General features: G+C 45.7%; 1 protein-coding gene across 2 annotated transcripts in view; it reads left to right on the top strand.

Annotated features, from left to right (window-relative positions):
- Positions 1-22,074, top strand: part of LOC8034666 (homeobox protein prospero) — a 184,264-nt gene that overhangs the window by 118,918 nt on the left and 43,272 nt on the right. The gene's annotated exons all lie outside the window — the stretch shown is intronic.

Below are 22,074 nucleotides of genomic sequence, written 5' to 3'. Positions count from 1 at the left end.
TTTGGGACGTTTGCGATTAGTGTTCTTTATTGGTACACTTATCTGTTCTTACTGATTTTGTTTTCGCGCGTTCTTTCAGATTTCCTATGAGCAATTATTGTAGAATCTTAGGCCATTTTTTTTTTCTGTTTTGGTTTAGACATCCAGGGAGGAAAAATGATAGGTTATTTTAAGGTGTTAAACATTCAGGTTTTTCTTTTAGTTTACGCGGTCACCTCAGTAGATTGCATAAAGAAAAAAAAAAAAAAGAGTGAATGCATAAATATTAAAAAAAAAAACGGTTTGAGTTTATACTTTTTTCTCAAAACAATTGATTAAAAAAAAACGGTCATAGGCACGCACCGTCCGAAACTAAAATATGTCTAAGCCAAAGGCAATGCATGTACTTTTTTTTTCGAGTTGAATCATTGAGGTCATTCACCAGCTTGCCTGCGTTTATCTTCTTTTCTGATGTCTTTAGGTATAGTTGACGAAATGATTGTGAGCGGTTTCGTGGGCATCCTTCGTAGTGCCTGTTGGCGTTGTGTCCTCAACAGTACGCTCGCGAAATCGGCAACGAGCTTGTGATGGGACCTGAATGAACGCTTCAACGCCGTGATTGGAAATATTGCGTACAGTGCTGCGCAGGGCATCGCGATGAATGCTCGCGATATCTTACGTTTGATTTTGCTATTATCCCCTCGCGTGCACACACAGACACACACATACAGTCGCCGGTACAAGTACGGTGATATCATATCAAGGATGTCTAAAATCACATATGTTCAAGCGATTTCATTCATCGGATCGCTCCTACGTGGAAACGTTGTTGCTGAAAAAATTTCAAAGGCGAAAACTATTAGTGTACTTTTAAATACCAAAGGATAGTGAGAGAGAAAAAGAGAGAGAGAGCGAAGAACTAAAAGAGAGAAGAGTGGGATGAGAACCAACGGAGAGGAGGTGTGCGAAAAAAAAGTATAATTATATTATGAACATGCTGCTTCCTTTGGTTTGCGGCCACTGATATTCCGTAAACAGAATGACAAATCAAAATTAATGAAGTAAAATTAAGACGTGAAGGGAGTGAGGTTTGGGAAGTATATGAAAATAAACTAACTGGTGGCTTATTGGTTGCATATATTGAAATAAACCCAGCGCAATTAAAAGGGCAAGGGCTAAAGGGAGAAGACGGGTCAGCGCTTGTCTCCTGTATATTCATGTACATGCACTAGTTCCCCTTGTCCATTTTGCGCTGTGTTTATTTAAATATGTTGAGGAAAAGTGAAGGGGTCGTAATCTAACGGCGTGTTCATCGACAACACTTCAGTGTCCTTACTTTCCGGTACGGGAAAACGAGCTGTTTTAGGATCGCGGGTGGGTGCCCGCGGCCAAACCCCGTAAACATGCCCCTATAGTATACTTAGGTCAGGGTTCCCCATTCTGTCGGCGCAGCGGCTGTAGATTGCTTACTCTCCCAGGGCAGGGAGACTTCCCGGAAACCGAGGAGCTTGCCGCCTTTCGTGAACACGCGCACGCAGACACACGTGCACACACACAAAATAAAGAAGCAACAAAGGTTTCCCGCCCTCGCTGCGGTCGGACGAGCAATCATGTAGGTGTATTACCTGAAGCAGTCTCCTTTCTTTTTCTTCTTTCCACTCGTTTTAAGTTCTTTTTTTTTTTTTTTGCTCTTTGAGAAGATAAAGGTGGACTGTTAAAGGGGCACGTGCCGTTATTGTCTGTTTGTTGTCGTTGCTCTCTTGAGTATTTTTGTTGCTCCTTTGTTCTTTGAACTTTGTGTGTGTGTCTGTTTTGAAGGTGAGGGAGAAGGAAACGAGAGTGACGGTTTTCTAATTGGTTTCGGTTTCCCGTGGTTGAGGGGTGTAGTGAAAAAACGGTTGCGGCTTGGCGAGTTTTCCGCGCTGCTACTTTTTCTCCGATGGGCGATGTAAGGAGAATGAGCGAAACGGGAGCTCGGCCAATTTGCTCTGATGGGATTTTCGAAAATTGAACCACGTGCGTTTCAACCAACCACTGGCGATTCCCCCCCCCCCCCCCCCCCCCCAAAAAAAAAAAAAAAAAGAAAGGGCGTATTTGCTTCCGTACTTTGTTTTTGTTAAACACAGCTTATTCTTTCTTGCTTTTTTTTTTTTTTTTTTCTAGCGTAGCATATTTGGATTTATCAGAAAACGCTCTCTTTCCAGTTCAGCCATTGCTTACGATTTCGCTGCAGTCTGACTCGGAGGGGTATTCATGTACTAGTCTGTGGAGACCACCCGGTACTCAATCTTAAACAGTTCTCGTCAGTTCTGTGGTCGACCCAAGATGCGTGGCTCTCGAGTTTAATTGTCTTTCCGCAAGGAGCGAATCCTCGTCTTTCTTCGCAGTTATTTAGTTTGCTTTATGGATTGAATTACGATACTCTATGGGGTGACTTGCAATACTTGTATGTGCAATAAAGATCAGTCATTTGTTATTATATCGAAATGTACTCGTTTCAAACACACAATAATAGTGTTTTTTATTTTTTTTATTTTTTACCCAGCGTATAAACTACAGACACAAAACTTGCCCTCATCTTGAGGTAAATAACAACCTGTTGCTTGGGCAAGTTAAAAGTGACGACACTTACTTTCTTTTTAAGAAAGTCTATTATGTAACGCGTGATAATATGTCGATTGAGTCTCGCCAACTCCATCTAGAATAATAAAAGTCTGTAAACAACCTCCTCTCTCTCTCTACGTGACGTCATCAGAATCGAATGGCGCCAACTCAGCTATTGGACCCGAGCCCGACGCCCAGTGTTCTTCCACGCGTTGATTGGACCCGAGGCCCCGCCGAGGGTCACTGACGCAGGGCTCGTGTCCAATGTGAATCCAATGCGCTCGATCTCTCTGTGATTACGTCAGAATGGCAGTGCAGGGACTTTTTTTTATCGTCCTAGATGGTGCTGGCTTCGCACGTGTCTGTTCTCCCCGACATTTAATCGAGGAGACGAAAACAATCTCTGTTCTGTTTTGCGACACGCGTCACTAACCCGCCAGAAGGGTACGAGTGTTTCCTGTGTCGCCCGATGTTTCCGCGAAATGCTGACTAAGCACCAGCGTCGTAACCGTGCGCGTCATTAAAACCACCCGCCGTAAAGTCTCCAAGCCCATAATTCGATGAGTGTCAACCAACATGACACTGCGGTCGAACATAGGTGCGCGTTGGAGCTTTAAACTGCGCTGCGCCCATTCGCAGGGTTTTCGGTCCTTTCTACCATAGGTAAACCTGTAAAGATGCGAATCAGCTGGCACGTTGAGTCGGTTGTTTTAACATACCAACGAGTTTGAAGCCGCGCAGGTCACACTCTTTATACATCATTCAAAAGATGGCTTGCAGACACGGTCCGGGAAGTGCTTCCTTCTTGTATGGCGGCCTTGTCATTGGACGTACAAAAACTGCATGTTTGAAGCATACAAACTCAGGCTTGCTAGGTAGGAGGTGTTGTCGGTTCGGCAGCCCGCCATTAATTTGAGTTTGCCACTTAAATTCAATTTGCGTACTGATAACCATTACTGCTACATTATGAGCGATGTATTATACGGCGTGTATCAATTGAAAAAGAAGAAAAAAGGCGCGGTGTAAAGCAGATGGATGGCAGCAGTGATGGAATCGGTGAACTGTACTACACAGCTCTGTAGTACAGTTCCGCCATCCGAAGAGACGAGAAACGGAAGTATCACGTGATCACGTCCGTCCAACCGGAGTAGACAGAGATTCCCCGGCTCTTACGCACTTCCTGTTCGCGTCTCACTGAAACCAAAACATGCGCGCATCTAGAACCGCTGTGTACTTGCAATACGCGCATTGACCTAACAAAAAAATATCACTCTCTCATATTTGGGTTGACACGCGACCACAGATGGTCAGCGTGCACACGAGCGGTGGGTGCCGAACCGGACGAGACCGATCGGGTGCTCTCGTTGAAATTGTGAACCTCTTTTTTTGTTCCGTTATTTTCTTCTACGTTCATTTTTTGTTTATCGTTGTTTATTCTGAGCTTGGGTATGACGCGGCGATGTTGGCAACGACAATGACGTAGTGTGATGGCAAACCGCGCTCACGAACGGTAAAACTCAGTCAGCGGACTGCCGTTACGAATACGACAACGATCGCGGGACAGATAGGCGTCCGCCCTCCCGTGGGGTCAGCTAACGGAGTGTACGTCGCCTGGTCGCACGGATGCACGCTTCCGTGAACATCTACCGCGTTCTTCTTTTGGTTTGCTCGTCGCTAAAATGCATGCGAAACGTAACCCTCAGCATTGCAGCTGGCTGGCTGCCTGGAAACCAAAACGCCTTGACCTACATGCTGTAGTCTCTTGTTTGATGATAAGGAAGAGATGGGCACAAGAGTGACTACAGAAAGCTAGAAGAAGAAAAAGTATACAAGTTGATCCACTGAGAGCCCCTTAATATAGTAACCGAGTACTGTATACAAGTTGAGTATGTTAGAAATGTATGCTCAGCCCTTGAAAAACACACCTAAGTACTGTAGATACTGAGTTTTATAGTATCTTTCAGATGCCAAGTTACTTCTAAAAGTATTTAAGATAGATTAACTAATTACGTTACGTTAAAGTCTGGCTTTTTCACACGCCAGATACCAAGAAGCTACACCGAGTCCCAAAACCTAGTGGTCCTATCACAGAGGACACAAGAGAAGCTTCTCTCCTCTGTCTAGCAGCTAACTTAGGGGTCCATAGTTTGTTCTATTAATTGACTTACCTAGTGCATTGACTCAACTGTTTTGCGTTCAGAGAACTTGAAACCGGTGTAAATTGGTTTGTTTCTAGTTGAGATGGCAAGAAGTTATGCATTTGACGCCGAATATATAACTCCTCCCCTGCCTAAAGCTTTATTTATTTATTTATTTATTTATTTATTTATGTTTAGCTACCACACCAATAAAAACTTCGGAGTTCCAAATTTTCTTTAGCTTATGAGAAACGTTAGTGCTCATGGGTTCAAATTTTAACAGTCCTAACTTTAAGACGATCTGTCGGTCTCTACACGCTTAACCCAATAAACCTACAAACGCCACCGTTTCCTGTCGAACAAGCCTAAGTCGGGGTCACACTGCTTACGCATCATGCAAAAGACAGTCAGCAAACAGGTTCGAACGCGAGTCACCGCAAGATCCGGGCTCCGAATGCCGTATGTGGCGATGAATTCAATGAAAAACTTGGGCACGCGGCATTCTAACCCCGGATGTTGCAGTGACTCGTGTTTGCGGACTGTTTCTTGTATGATGTAGGAGCAGTGTGAACCCGGCTTTAGGTTCACAAATCTATAGCTTCTCGAAATTGCTAATCAATAGCAAAAACGAACAAGAAGAAAGACTGGGGGACTACCTAAACTGCCGTATTAAGTTATTAATTTACTCGTGCAATATGCATCCCATCTCAAACAGCCAAAAGAATCCGTCCTTATCGCTTGCACTTTTCTATCTGCGCTCCTTTTTTCGACAACGTGTGCGAACGACAACAAACCGCTTGGACGAACACAAAAGCGTGTACGCACAAACCTTACGTGTGGCAAACTCCTCGTTGAGGCGCATTTAGCGCTGAACCCCCCACAGGTCGAAAGATGTCTATCAGTCGACTCGGTTTTCGCAACGCATCAAATATGCACTCTATCGACTTTTTTTCTTTTTTTACTTCTGCTCATACTTTCGTCTTTTTATTGAGAGAACAAAAACCTCCTTCTTCTCAAGATATTCTTTTATGATGCGTTTTGTCCCGCAGATTATGCTTAACGGTCATGGTCGGTAGCGACATCACTTCATTTGCAAGTGGAATCAGACTATGCGGATATGCCTTGGAGATTAAATCTGCCTTGATTAAGTGAACTCCCCTGACCCATCATCGATTCTACCCGCTGAGGCTCCTGCAAAGAAAATGAGTCCACGCCGGAGAATAAGAAAGTCCCAATCAAAATTGTAATGCCGAAACCTTTTTTCATGTATATTTTTTGCTTTTTTTCTAGCTTTAGTCATTGATGTTTGCTTGGATCTTGTCGTTTCGATTTACTCTATATTCGAAATAGTGGTTGTCTGCTTTAGTGATTTATGCGTGTTCTAATGTCGCCGATACCATTTTTGTTCCTTGACGTTGATCGTCATTTAGAGTCTCATTCGCAAATGTCCTCCGGTCGGAAACATTGTCTCCACCGTTGGGACAGTGGATCACGAGACGAAGAATTGATCTTTATTGTTTTGTGTGTGTGCCTGTGTATGCGTGATCTTATCACCATTGCTCGTTTTATGCGTAAAATAAGAAAGAGGAAAGTTCACTCTGCCGCTCCATGCTTTCTTCTCTTCTTAATTTCCTACCCCCGTTTATCTTCAATATCGGCAAATGTCGTCGTACACTTTTTGTCTCAGGAAGAGATGAGATAAGATAAAGAACTTATTTCACGGAACTTCTTATGAAGTGTCCTGGCAACCGAGGCTCAAAGATTAATCAGAGCTGGTGACCTTTCTTTGTTTCCCCGTAATCGTCGTGAGACATGTGTGACTTTAGTTCAGAAGGCAGCTGCGAACCTTATAATGATTCTTCCTCAATTCGCGTGAGCGAATGATTTTAAGTTCTGATGAGGTCAGTCGCGTCAGCTGACCTTTAGCGAAAACTCCAAAGAGATACGCAACGAATTACGATAGCGCCCTGTATGTTGCTTGCCCTCGCACCGTTACCTGCGTATCCTCCATTGTCTGCTACAGATCCCGACATTTCTTTCGGTGCCGCGGACAGCGCTGCACACTTTCCATAATGCATTTATGAGAATTCTAGGGGAGGCTCATGGTTGTTTGAGGCGAGGACGGGTGTTTTGCGAACCAGAACATACAGAGCGAGGTACCGGGAGATGGATACAGTGTGCGCTGCTTGTGGGGAGGAGGACGATACGGCTGAACAAGAAGATCCAGCGGCCGTGGCTGAACACTTGATACTCTACTGTAAAGGGCCTCACCCTATGCCTACCAAATACAACACAGACCTAATAAAGTCATTGGGTTTTAGAGACAGCGAAGGAAGAGTAGATTTCAAGACAGTAGAGATTACCAAGCAAAGATTAAGTGAATGGTGGCAGAAAGCGAGAGAAAACTAGGTTTTTTCTTATTAAGTGATTGCAAGGGGGTTTTATAGCCTCATTTCCTTTGCAGTGCGGAGTGAATATAGTTTTCACATTTAAATGTTCTAAGCTTAAATGGTAAAACAAAATGGCTAGGTGGCGTAAGCTACCGCCCGATCCAAGGGCTCAGCCGGATTCATCCATCCATCCATCCATCACCTAGTGCATCACCCACGTTTACGCATCGACTGCATAAAACCGAGTTCGAGTCGCTTTGCACCAAACCTGCTTCTCGAAGTCTCAGCTCTGCACTAAGCTTAAGAATATTCTCATTCCTCTTGGTACGTCCACCATGCTTCTGCAGACGAATATAGCAGCCATAGGAAATCGAATTGCAGCATAGTTCTTCCAGACTTCTTGATATTTATACGGGTAAACAAATTAATTACTTTCATTCCGAGCTGCATAATATGTATTAGTACATGTTTGCTGATGTTTATCCTGTACCCAGTGAAAATAAAACCAATGGCATCAATGATCTTGCTGAGCGGACGATCACAGAAACGTTTTCACGGTAAGTTTTATTTTAAAAAAAGCAGTACACTAAAATAAGATTATTATTGCATCTTCAATAAAGGAAAGCTGAATATTCTTTTGAAAAAAAATAGAGCTAAATTCTAGAGTATTTCTATCCTGTGAATCTGAATATCACGTTCGTTTTTCTCAAAGATGTAACTAAACGCGAAAAAACAGAAAAATCCTCCGATCATTCGTTACGTCATACCTAGAGCCACTAAATGAGCTGCGCTTAGAGTATCGGCACTCCATTCCCCGACATTGTTGTTGGCGCCGCCATTTTGGTCCTTGTACTGAGCAGACGCAACGGGCGATCGTCGTGATTTAAAAGTGCGACTTCCTCAGCATTACATTCGGTGTTAGGAAACTCATGTAATATTGATTTGCTTTGTCGCGACCTATTTGAACATTTGTGGAGGACATAAAAAGTTTTCTGTGATTTCAGATAAAACTTCATATAACTGGCAACCATGATTTTAAGCCACATTATGGCCAAGTGTAGGGTGGAGACATGTGGCCATTTTGTCCCACACGCTTATTTTTCTTTTTTGTTCAGAAGCGCGTGAAAGAGCGTGTCCCTGCACGCGTTTGTGGCGCTGACTGTGCTATGGCGACATTTTGTTTTCGTCGATTTCTTTGTGTTTTCCCCGTGAGCGCGTGCTGTCGGCATCGGGCAAAGGGTGGCATCACCCTAAACAGAAGGACATTGAGGCACGCTAGCCAAGTGTCGTTACTCTGAATTGTAGGTTATTTAGTGGCACTTAGGGTGCCTCAATGTCCTTCTGTTTAGGGTGATGCCACCCTTTGAAGTACCCGATGCCGACAGCACGCGCTCATGGGTAAAATACAAAGAAATCGACGAAAACAAAATGTCGCCATTGCACAGTCAGTCCCACAGACGCGTGCAGGGACACGCTCTTTCACGCGCTTCTGAACAAAAAATAAAAATAAAAGTGTGGGACAAAATGGCCAGATGTCTCCACCCTAAGCAAAGCGCACATGAAGGCACCCTAGTGGCACTATATAGTCACACCCAGATCTTTCGGCTGCCAAGTGCGTGTCGCTCGTATGGGCAGCGCGAGCAATTGCAAGTGACACCAGTCGTGTCGTCTTTATTTTACCTTTTTTGAAAATAGCGAGAGTGCTCGTGCATAGCCTTGATAGGCGCTGAAGATGCGCACGAGAACAGAGCTTCCGGGAACTCTGAATATGACGTCACGCTCCGAGAAGGAGGGGCTTCAGCGGTACTTTGAACATAATCTTCTGCAGTCTCCGTACACCGAATTGAAATATAATCTCAATATTCGTGATCCTGGAGGCCAAATGAAGACGATCTAAGTGTTTTTCCTCAAATACAGAACCGCCACAGTTTCCCGTTAAAAACAAACGTACTCTTGAACTACAAGAAGAGTACAACATATATTTCGAGTAGACTGCAATTTGCTTTCGATGTCTGAGGCATGCATCCACTATATTTTCGGTGTAGTTTTGATATGTCTGTGCGGAGAGCGGGTATATACTAGTACATATATGTTAGGTATGCTTTCTGAAAGGGTCGTTTTTTTGTCATTAAAGTGTAAAATCAGTGCACTTTTATTGTAGTGCTTTTGGCCATACGCTTTGATGCCACAACCAGATGAACTCCCGTGAGCATATAGAACCTTTGCTCGCTGCACCGAACTTTTACGCGTATTTTTGTTTTGTTTACGTGTCTTTATTTTAGATTGTTTTTCTAGAAATCTTGCATAGATTGTCTTTCTAGAGATCTTGAAGGTGCGGCAGCGAGTGTACGAGTTGGAAGACATACGCGAATGAGAATAGGAGATAATTTTGTGCTCCCTTGAGAACTGGATATCATTTATTTACAGACTCTCAGCTCTTTGCGGTATGTCTTAGAACCACCAAATAAACTATGCTTAGACTATTGACTTTTTTTTGAGAAATGATTTTTAAAGATGGTTAAGTGTCGTCACCCTGAAGCACAACCTATATAGTGGCTCTACAATTACACTCAGTGATCTTCAATATTCCCGAATTCTTGGGAAGGAGAAAGAAAGAAACGAGAAGAAAACGGCAAACACATTTTTTTTTTTTTAATACCAAGTACAATTCTTTTTTAAACACAGTCGGATCAGTAATGCCGTACGTAACTGATGGAACGTCACGTCTTACGATCCCCTTGTCTGTATTTAGGTTTAAGAAATCGACTATCTTTTTTCCCTCTTCTTTTTTATGAATTTATGGATGGATAGTATTGGCTATACACTTTCTATCAGGCGGTAGCTTGCGCCACCTAGCCTAGAAAAATGTATATCACCCCCCCCCCCCCTTCAATTTTGCTCTGAATCACTTCAAGGCGTATCTTTATTGTTTTACTGTCTTCTCCTTTTTTTTTTCTTTTGTTGGTCACCTTTGGAATAGGTTACCCTTTGTTTCGGAAACACGTCACTGTAGTCAGGATGTAATGAACACGCAGCCTTTCTCTTTATCATTCCTTCTCTCTCCACGTCAAGGTGTTCTCCACGTGCCGCGTTTCGCCCTTGTCTCAGCTCCTGGAAAGGGTGATGCACAAAGAGTGAGAGGGTGAAGAGTGGGGAAAAGAAAGACCCGGTGCACGGATTGGCTCAGCTGAGAACAATGCGTTTCCGCCCGCCTCTATATTTTCTAGCGTTTGTCTCGTGTGTCTTGTTTCCTTTGTTTTATCCACTTCTACGACTGCATTTCGGGGAGAACGGATCGTAAATGCGAGCGGCTGTTGCTCGCGCGACACATAGCTGGGAAGTCTTTGACATCGGGACAAGTTGGGAAAGTATCAGAGAACAATACGCCAAAGAAGAAAAAAGAACGGTCTACGAATAATACTTGTTTTTTGTTGGTTTTATTAGAACGCCGATTTATGCTTTTACGTGACGGGATTATTCAGGCAACGTGCTCAATGTTTATTTGACCGATACAAATCTCAACATTGCTTGCAGCCACTAAACCTAAAATAAATTGCTGTCTACATGCAGCTGATTCAGCGTGTATCAAAGCCGTCCGCTCCAAAAAAGAACATGGTGCAACCTGAATGGTTAATTGTAGCATTTTCGAAAATGAAAAAAAAAACAAAAAAAACATTGTCGGTAGTTAGAGATGCTGAAGCAAACCTAGAGTCATTTTTTTACGTTGACTCATACTACTGGCTGTGACAAAAGTTGTCCTACCGATAGCAATGATCATAGTACAAATAATACCACTACAGACAGTGATAAAGTGGCAACAGCTGTAGTCCTTGTAGTAGCAGCGTACCATAACCACAAGCGTTACCAGTGATAATAGCGGCAACAGTATTGTATAATTTGCAATCATTATCCAAATGAGAAATGCAGGCATCACTTTAGAGTTCTACCCTTTCTTTAATTTGTTCCTTTCTTGCTTCGCCTATCTAGCGCGCGGAGGAAAGAGACAGCTAAAATTGCGATAAAGGAAGCGGAGTCAGGCAGCACGATAACGCGAAGAGACAAACTATTTTTTTTTTATTTTCAAGAAACAGCGATGTGTATCTAAACTCTAACCTTTCCCTCGTTGGGTTTGTTTATTTGTTCGCTTTACATTCTTATTTTCTGTCCTCCTGTTCAACTCGAGCCGCGGTTGGTCGGCGAAAAGTGGGAGCTGCCGATAAGCCCGCGGAGAGCCACCCGGCAGCGCGCCCGTTATCGAGAAAGCTACTGCGCGTGCGTCGAGGATGTTTTTGTTTTTGCGCCTCGGCGCCCTCGCCTCTTTTGTTTTTTCGCAAAGGATTCTGCACAAGTGTGTGTCGCTTATCCAAGTCGCTCCGCACACCCCGCAACTTTGCCTTCCTCGTCTTACCTTCGCTATATACACCATGTCACGTGCCCTCGAGATTGTACAAGTGCACCGGCCTCTCAACGCGTGCACTGTGACGTCACTCTCCGTTCCCTCTCTTCAGCCAATCGGATGACTGCAGTCTCCATCGGCGACTTCGTAACGGTAATGTGAATGATGCAAAACTTTGTGCACGAAAGCGTATCAAGCAACGCGCTGTTTACAAACGAATTCGCGTTTGCCTCCATTTGGTGTGGACGCCGAGCAAGCGTATGAAGAAACCATATTCGCGTGATGTAAAACGTACGCACATGCGTCCGAACGTTACCAGGGAAACGCAGTGGAGTTACGTAAGAACCTCATGTTGGATGTCATCTCAAAGAACGCCCCCCCCCCCCCCCCCCCCGCCCCCGAAAAAGAAATTCACAGTAACAAGAAGGGTATTATAGAAGAACTTGTAGTTGGTCTAGTTGGTGAACGTTAAAAATTATAATGTAAGGCGCAAAAAAGATATACAAAAAAAAAACATCAGAGAAATCAAAGATACAGACATTTCTCTCTTGTGACCGTTGTTTTTTTGTGCCTTACACCATGATTTCTGACAAAAAGGGGAACGATACAGTACGCACTCACAAGTAACGACTATAGGGAGTATTCACTGGCTGCCATAGCTGTGTGCGCCACTGCTAAGCGCGTGCTGACGGCGAGCTTCCCCAGTTCTTTTGCAACGTGCATTCCGCACCATCAAGATTGCCGTTCTTAGCAGCCTATTAATGCGAGCTCGTTCTGAGCATGCGCTCTAAACATCGACCTCAAATATGGCGTCCAGTGGAGCCACGGGCCCTATTGGCCTGTGGCTCCTGCATGATGGAACGTTAGAACGCCACTTTCATGATCCCGTCTTGAGAGCTTTGAGGAAGTTTGTAATTAATGCAAAAGTGCACCCTTTCATTAATTACATCCTAACCTTAAAAATGCAGGCCGTTCCCCTTTGTTGGTGTTAGACTGGTGGCAACGGATAAAACCCGTTTGCCTCTGGCGCGCCTAACTCCTGGTTAGCTTAGTTCACCGACTGACTATATTTACTTTGTAAGGGCGGGGCCACACTGCTTATACATCGTACTAGAGACAGTCTGCGTACAGATTGGAACACGAGTCACCGTTACATCCGTGCTTCGAATGCCGCGTGTCAATGGGTTCGAGGAAAAAAACTGGCACCCGGCATTCGAACCACAGATATGGCGGTGGCACGTTTTTGCAGACTGTCTTTTGTATGACGCATGAGCGGTGTGACCCCCGGCTTAAGAGACTGCTCGAAGCACACACAGTCAACTCGTCTTATTTTCACTTCTTTAGAGTGAGCCGCACTCAACGAGAGAATGACCTTCTTTGAGCACGGCCCGTACGTCCAGCAATCATACGATCCCTCATAGGGTTTACCTTTAGGTCCAGGACCTGTAAATGTCCTCTTGTTGAATATATCGTGCGTAAAATTCGAGCCGTCCCTGCACGATTTAAACGCATATCCAGCACACCCGTTACTTTACTGTTAGACGTGTCAACCGTTTGGCTAAGAACTGAAAAAAACGATCGCGTACATCCAGATATGTGGATGATGTTTTAGTTCCTTTAAGTTTAGTAAAGTTGAACCTCTAAGTCCGCGGTCTCGTTGCTAATACGTCGTACAAAAGACAGTGTGCAGACCTTGTCTGAGGCGTGTTTCTTGCTTGTATGACGTCACACTTGTCATAAAAACGGCCTGCAGACATGTCTCAACCATACATACATGCAGGTATGTGCATCAAGCATACATGGTAAGAACATGCCTGACGCGTGTCCGCAGATAATGCGGAGCGCAAGTTCGTCTGCTTTTTCTGCAAAGGTTGTGGTGACGTCAGAACGTCGAGCTCTGATCAACCCTGATTGAAGGATAGTGGATATATACCTCAAGGCAGCTTGCCTTGCGGTCCACTCACTCTCCTTCGATCAAAGCCAATCAGAGCCCGGTGTTCTGACGGCACCACAACCCCTACAAGAAAAGCAGAAGAACTGGCGCTCCGCATTCTGCATCGTGCCTGCACCGAACGCCGGGTCTTTTTGTACGACGCATACGAGCATCGGTAACTGCGACTTTGGTCGTTCCTTGTACTTCTCGCTGATTTGTTGTCGGGATGCTTGCTGTGACACGACGACCGAAGCACCCCCATCGAACGAGATGCGTCGACCTTCATTCGGCAAGTTCAGGAAACGGGCTAAAAGAGGAAGTAACCGTCAAAGTAGTCGCAACAATAAAAAAATAAAAAAAAAACGAACAACAAACAACAGCAGCAGCAGGAGCAATCCGAGTGACAATAGCAGCGCGTCTGACAATGGCAACGCAAGGCCGCCTCGTGCGCGGGCGGGCGGGGGCGACCGGAAGTTATACCTTGGTCCGGACTTCCTCCGTTCGCGGCCATTAAAAGACCGCGAGCGCAGGAACCATAGATCCCCTCTAGCCGGCCGGATTCGATTTGTGTTTATGCGCGACGCCGAGGCTGCTGCTGTTGTGCCGCTGCCCTCCGGGTTCTTCGCGTGCGCCATGGAGGGACGCTGACTTCCCTTCTTTTGGGGGGGCCAGTTCGCTTCCCTCGTTGGGGACATGGTTGCGTGAATGTGTCTGCCTGGCAGCCTGGGAGAACAAATCTGAGGACTCCGGAATTAGTGGGACGCGTTTGCGCCTCACCTAACTTGCACTGGTTGTATGGTCCATTGAAATGGCCTTGCTGCTGGGCGCTTACCTTCTGTAACATTCGCAACTTTCAAGAGCTATAGAGGGCGCGCTCGTGCCTATCATCATGGCTGTCATCTGAATTATCGACGTTAAACATTAAGTAGTACAAAAGTAGGTCTGTGGCGCGTCAGTAATTACAATTTTGTTAAATAAGAGGTTTCAGAGCCTTGGGTTATCTTTCTATGCCAGGGAGGTGTAAGAAGGCATCTATATTCTGAAGTTTATCATCTACCGTCGCTGAAACCGCCATCGCTGAGGGATGCAAGCGCCCGTCCGAATAGACCAATCTTACTAAGCGTTCCATGCATGCGTGACGCCGCCCTAACTGTAGTTTAGAGGAAGCAGGCGCCTGTTCAAGAGACAGCTCATGCCGCCTAGTGCTCTGACCGCGCAGACCGTCGGCGCGGTTGTCGCAGTTACAGATGGACCACAGTTCCCACGATGCTTGACGGCAGCGGTGGCCTAACGAAACTGGCTGTGGGATACTGGTCTATTCGTTTTTTGTTTTTTTTCTTGACAAGAACAAGTGAGAATGACCATCAGCAGGCTCTGATGACGTCACGAGCAAGCCGCGTATTTTCTGCCCTCCAGGCGCGAGCCCTCCACTTTGGTATGGCTCGCTTAAATCGCACAGACATTAATAGCAATCACAAACCTGTTTTGCAAAAAAAAGAAAAATAATAATGTAGATATTTTTTTTTTTTTTTTCAAATCCAGGATTTAGTTTGCGACCTCCAAGGCCTTCGGTTAGAAGATCTGATGCATGTTGGAACCCATTCTTTCTTTGACGTTGCCATGGTCCGAGGAAAACAGGGCGTAGCGCAAAACGTTAGAGTAGTTTTCACCACATTCAAATTTAATGAATAATTGAAGGCGTCTTTGCCTTGTCCGGTGTCTTTGGTCCTTTGTGCCTTCAGTCCGGGTTCCCGATGTTACTAGGTTGTTACAAACTGGTGTCCTGTCATGTCATCGGAGACAAACCCGAGCAACTTGCCGACGATGCTAAAGGCACCAACAATTAAAAAAAAGGCAGGGCGTGCTTCACTCGGCCTTTTTATCGGCTCATGCCCGCAATCTTCTTCACTGCGTAACGATACGAATAGGGTCGATGATGACTTCCCACACGTTCTTTTTAAGTTGTCAGCGAACATGGTTCGGTTGAGGAACCAGTCCAGGAGCGGGGCGGTCAGGATGTAGTGGAGTCTTTAGCTCTACGATGATGATCCCTAAAAAAGGGAACCAAGGGGGGCAATGGACAAACACAAATCTCCCAACACATTAACGCTGTAACCTTAAAAATGCAGGGCGTTCACCCTTGTTGTTGTTAGCCTAGTAAGAGATGTTAAAATCCGTTTGCTCTACTGACGTCGAACTCATGGTTAGTTAGCTCAGTTGGTAGAGCGCTCCACTGGAAATGAACACGACCAAGCGGATTTTTTTCAGCCGCGCCCCAGTCACATAGCTGTGTTTGGGGATTTGCGCTTGTCCTTTGTCCCCCTTGTTCCCCTTCTCCAGGGGTAATTACCGTTATTCTTACCCAACTCTCTGCTCCTTTGCATTAATTGCTTTAACATCGTAATCGTTAAATCTCTTGCCCACTTTAGCGCCAAAACATGGCGAGCCAAACTTCTAGTGGTATTCCATTCTAAGATGACCGATCGAATTTCCTAGCTGACGCAAAACGCTCCCCAACTCGGCGACCTTTGTCTACGTCACGTCCTCCCCTTTGTGTCGGTGAAGGGGCAAGCACGCTGTACTGCGTTACTTTTTCTACTTCTTTTTTCTTGTTTCGAACGATCGGAAACGTATAGAAAAGGCCACGTCGTTGGCGTGCATTGCCAGAGCAGCAGGGCGGAAGGGAAGCTCCGCTCTTGTTTGAACCGCAGCGCTCATCCGGTCCTCCTGGGTCGAATCTCTCTTCCGCTTTTGGTGTCCCCGCGTGATGAACCGGTTTGCCAGCGCAGTGCCTTGGTCGATGGTCCCGTTAACCGCACCTTTCTCGATTATGCATCCCTTCCGCCGACGGCTTTTGGTGGAACAATGTCCTTGGACAAAACGAGTTTTTCTGAGCCTCCTCTCTTTTTCATCGTCGAAATGAAAGCCCGTTCACACAGTATACCGTTTGCTTGCGTTGCGTTATGTTGCTGGAGCCTGCGTCTGCTGACGTCGAGAGTCACCTGGGACATCCGTACTTCCTATGAAGCGCGACAACCAGTTCAAGGAGTAGCTTCGCACGTGGCGTACGTTGAGCGGATGTTCCGGTCACTCATAACTTAACGAGAGCAACGGGAACGCACAGACCTTTCGATTTAATGTTTGAATCTGTACAGAGCGAGACACAACTAGCACGAACAAGAGATCGCCGTTTCTAGTATTTTGTATTGTTTTTGCGCCCTTCGGTCATATTGAAAGCTTGAGATGAAAGCTGCTAGTTTGGTGGAAATGACCCATTTGGGGGCAATAAGTTGAGCTGTAACTTCGCGTCCCTATCATGAAGCAAAATATAAGGTCTATAACCAAAAAGTTTAATAAACAACTATCCTGTCTAAGTATAATGTGAAAGAGCACCGATGCGGTGTTCGCGTTAACCCTATCATGTAGTGGTGTTTACTGCAGTTCCCATCATTCGATTCTCTTCTTACTTCTTTATTCAAGTTGTTCGTAGGACGATTACGCTCACTAAGCGTTAGCCCCCTTTTTCTGCCGTCAATTAGGCTTGACAACAAGGTATATATCGCCGTAATGATTTGTAGTCGTGAAAATATGACTAAAGCCGGAACATGAATGCATTTGTAGCGACATTACACCACTAGTGTAGAGATATAAATCCGCTGCAATGTCACTAGATGTCACCACAGCCTTAGTTTAACGCAATAGCTTCAACAGCGAAGGGGACGAAAAAGAAGCAGGGGAGGGAAGTTTACCTGGGGATGAAATGCTGGGGTCTGTCTGGGTGTACGCTCGAGAGCATGCAGGACGAATGCTATTTTTCATTCAGAGCGTCTGGGTAGACAGAAAAAAAAAAAAATATACAGCACAACGCGCAGACCCCAAAGGGAAGAGGGGAAGGGGGGATGTTGGGGACGCGGACGAGCGACTGTCGATAGAAAATAGCATCGACGAGGTTTCTCGCATTTCAAACTTCCGATTCTTTCTTTCTCTCCCTTTTAAACCTCTCTCTCTTCTTCTTTCCAACCTCCTCTTGGATCCCGTCTTACCCGCGTACTTTTTCCTAATTCAATACCTCCCTCCTTTTTTTTTTTTCTTCTACTTCTTTTTCTTGTTGTAGACGTTTGGCTTCTGTGTGTCTGTTGCTTATTTTTTTTTTTACCATGTGCAAGTTGAACAATGGCCTCAGAGAGGAGTCTCAGGGAGGGAGAAGGGGAGGGGAGGGAGGGGAAGGGGGTTGGAGGGGAAGGGGGACGATGTCAGGTGTTGTGGACCGAAGAGTTCGCTTTCCTTTGGGGGGGGGGGGGGGGGGGGGGATGGCAGAAAGAAATACGTTGTTGATATTTCTGTGTGTTTGTGTAAAACTAAAGCGACTTTTTAGCCAGTTTCTTTTCGTCTCCCCTACCTCGTACTGCTACAATGGCTCGTCTCGTTTCATCAACTTCGCTACCTATAACTCGAGAAGATATTTTGCCACGCTTATGACAAATACCGCTGTTGTTTGTTTTTTTGTGTTTTTGTTGTTTTTTTCTTGTCGCTTACATTAGTCGATTAGTTTTGTTCTGTCAAGTGTTTTGGATTTCTACAACTATTCAGTTTGAGCCAGTAACTGACCAGTCATAATAATCGTTGTTAGCCACAATGACTTACGTTCACCGTTAAAAGTCGACCTACAGATAAAGGAAGAATAGGGATACTTCTCCCCTTTCCCGACCGCTGCATGCCAATAAGCTAAATCCAAGACTCTCTTTCCCCTTAGTTTTATGGAAGATAAACTTCAATAGATCGTAGGTTATCTTCTTTTTTCTAAATACAAAAAAACTTTGTTTCTTTTTTTTGTTTTGTTTTTGTTTTTTTGTTAAGGAATGGCAAAACACACAGAGAGCGGAAACATTTTAATCGCCTTGAAGCATCCTTTGAAAATAAGCCTTCCACCTATTCGAGTGAAACTGCTCTATTTGACAGTGTAATGAAGGCGCGGGTGACCAGCGTCAATTTGCTATTTTCTTAAAACGCCTGGAACTGCGCTAAGAAGCAGAAGAACAAACGTTGAACAAACAGGGAAAATACGACAGTGAACCATACGTCGCAAACAAAGCTGAGTTTGAGACGTTTGTTCCTTGTCGCCTTTTACCTGTTTTCTCTACTTCGCTGTTCTATTCGACAGTTGATCGTTGACGACTTCACTTTATTTTTATTTCCACCAATAATTGATTCTTGCCTACCTAGAGGTAGGCGGAAACCCGACTTAACCCCTCCCAAGAATTTCGAAACACCGCCGAGTACACTATTATTACCTCGTTCTTTTTCTGTTCTTTTATCGCGGAGCTGTTTACCGGTTTCCGCGCTTGGATGCCCCGCGCTCGGAACGCGTCTATATCCCGACGCCAGAGAACTTTCCCGTGGCATTATTAAGTGCGCCGGTTGTGTCGTGTACGTCCTTTCGTCTCTCTTTTGTTTTTGTACGCTCATTCTTTTCGGGCACGTCGCATGTGCCGCTCCGTCTGCTGCGACGGCGGAGCTGTGCGGCGCATAAACACCCTTTCGGTGCCAAGCGGAGATCACGTGACACATCCGCCGACGCATCTGCAATTCCTCCTGTTTTTCTCCGGGCTTCGTCTCTCTGCCGCAGAGAAATGCCCGGCCTAGCACGTCACGCCGTTCGGTTCGCAGCAGACGGACTGTATCGCGTAGCTGCGTCAACACCAACTCAACCGTCTGACGTCACTTCAACGCGATGATGATGCTGTCGGTCATGCGCATGCGCAGACGGTTACCCTCCGCCGAATCTGGTAGTGCGGTAGCAGCTACGTGCTCGTGGGACCAATCATACGTCGATTTTTTGCCACGTGATCACGCAGTCCCGCCCCCCACGCGCAGGGAGAGGGAGAGGGTTATGAAAGAGAAGGCAGCTGATTGGTCCGGCGAACGAGCAGCTCTTACTGTGCTATCAGCCTAGGGGTGAATGGAGTAGAGTTGAGGACAGTGTATAACACGACATGCCGCCGTGCTATGAAAATGGCCACTATAGAGTCAGAATCCATCTGCCCGACTGATTTTCTGTATTGAGCTTGGAGCGCTGCAGCCTGGCTGGTTCAACTCTGTCATTTTTTTCGGGACAGTTTATTTCTGGATACGTTTTAGTTATCGATGCTGTTTATTTCGTTATCCACCGATAGTTAAGCTTTTCTTTTAATAGAACGTTTTATTGGTTCCAAATGAAAACGCGGCCTAGTGCGAAATATATAATATCCACGAGCATTGTATTACGTGTGATGCTTTCGGATTGTTCTCATTTCTCGGCTTAGAGTACTTTCATAATTTCCCCAGAGTCGTACGCACCACTTTCGGTAAATATTGACTTACTAGCTTAAAGGGATGTAATATTTCCGAGAATCGTAATAACATCAAACTTTTATCGCCAAAAAAAAAAAAATTAAAAGTTCACTCTTATTCCTCTACACCTTTTCGTACCCACCACCGTTTTAGCCCCTGTAAAGGGGTCATTCCCGCGTCCACCGACGTGTTGAGGAAAAGCAACCTTTGCAGAGGCACGGCCATAGGCTCGATGGTATCTTGGACATAGATAATGATTTGTATTCTCTCTGTCTCTATAACCTGCTGCTAAACGTAATAGCAGCACCCGAAAGGGCTTCTCTTCTTGTTCTTGGAGCGTACGGGGCTCAAGGTTCCCGAGGGCTCTGCTTAAATCCCCGTTTGACTATCTCTTCGAATGGCATTTATTCCGAGGCATTTTAAGCATCGGCACGCCAAGTGGAACACGCATGGTCGAGATCGGTGTCTAATTCTTTGATTTACAAAAACCTTCAGTTCGAAAGCCTTTGAAATTCTCGTGAAACACAAGTACTGTACCGGCACATCCAGGTGGCAAAATGAACTTCACGTGGATGATGAAGTGGTAAAGCCACATGCCGTATGCGTTGCCCGATCATCCCACTGTCGGTTGCACGTCAAAAAGGAGCCCCAGGTGGTCTAAATTGATGTTCACTCCTCCACGGGGGTATGCCAGATGTACATCGTTGATTGGGCACGTAAGCCCCCCCCCCCCCCCCCCCCCAACATTTTATTTTGATCTTTCCACTGTCGTGTAAAGTGTCGCCAAGGAACTAACCCTTTGAAACCCCGACTCTTCGTGGAAGACGGGAATGAAGTTCTGTAGATCGTAACCGATCGGATGCTCTTGCTTCTCTGCCAAACAATGCCCGTGGCTCAATCAAACGAGATAGCAGCGAACTGTCCTTGCGTGGCCCACGTCAAGAGCCAGGTGCCAATGAGAAACGATTGCGCGCCAGCGCGTGCGCGGGGTGCATACGCCACACTCGTGCAAGGACAACAAACGCCGACCGCGAAGGACAACGTTCCGCAAGGACAAGCGCGCGCGACACCGCCGCGGAGTTTCCGCGGCGATGCTTGGAATAGCGCACGCGAAGCATCCACGGCGCCGCCGACAGGATGTTTTGCCCCCTTCACAAAAAGAGTCCCCCCCCCACCCGACGGCATCGGGCAAAACGCGTGAGCACGGATTGCTCGAATTCTCGCGAATCGTGTGGCGTCCTATTCTCCCTTCGGTGCGTGGCCCCGTGCGATTCCGGGAAGGGCACCCGAGGGGGGGAAGGGAGCTCAGTTTGTCGTTTGTCGTAATCGAACGGTGGCGGGGGGAACGGCAAGCCGCCGATTTCTCGCGTCCCGCGCAGCTGAAGTGCAGCGGCTCCCTCTGCGCGGTTAAACGCATGGTCGCGAGTGCGATTGTTTTCTCGATTCAAACCTTGTCAGGGCACTGGGACTTTTGTTTTCTTTGTTTGTTGGTACCCACTGGGACTTTTGTTTTGTTTGTTTGTTGGTACCCAATCCAGAGTGTATATGGAAGTGCTTTTGCAGCCGGGAAAACCTACGCTGTTCGGACCATCAAGGCGATCCGGCGTAGAGCTACGTCTAAGTCCTTGCGGGCTTGAATGAGACATTGCAAATGAGCAGTCCTTCCGATCGTCTGAATCGCTTTAAGTTTAAATAGTTTGCATGCCGGAGTAGCGGTTTCACATTAGCACATGGCGGTCCCAGCGGCATCTGGAGGACGGCAGAATTACGAGAGACATAGCGCTTTGAGGACAACAAAATCTAGGAATATCATATTCAGTAAATCCTCTTCTTGGTAACGAAGTGAACTGACCCTGTATACGTGACGTAACTAATTGATTGTCTCATGTGCCACGAGCCCGGTAAGGAACATCAGGGATCCGACAGAGCTTGCTGCGTCGCTGGTATCGTTTTAGAAAGGTCCTCCAAGATACACAAAAGAGAACGGGCTCTACCTTAAATATGTACTTAATTCAAAAAGAAATAGCTTCAAGTACTTATTAAGTTCAAAATGAGCGTGTTGGTAACAGTAATTAAACATTAAATTAAGCTTCACAACCCTCCTCATGAACTGATTGCAAAGAGAGAGTTGATGGGCATGAAAAACGTGTAGCGCCGATTTGTCATCCATGCCTCTATCAACTATCGGTGTATTGTTATCGTTCTTATTTTCATTAAAGAAAAGAAGCATTAAAAAGCGCAACGAAGAAATGCAATCAATAGAAGAAAAAAAAATGGAAGGAAGACCGAGTGTGCTTCGCTCGC

Source organism: Ixodes scapularis, unplaced genomic scaffold, assembly GCF_016920785.2.
Source record: "Ixodes scapularis isolate PalLabHiFi unplaced genomic scaffold, ASM1692078v2 PGA_scaffold10__122_contigs__length_95168666, whole genome shotgun sequence".
Taxonomy (NCBI): domain Eukaryota; kingdom Metazoa; phylum Arthropoda; class Arachnida; order Ixodida; family Ixodidae; genus Ixodes; species Ixodes scapularis.
The sequence above is the reverse complement of the archived record's forward strand: the minus strand, read 5'-3'. Positions and strand labels throughout refer to the sequence as shown.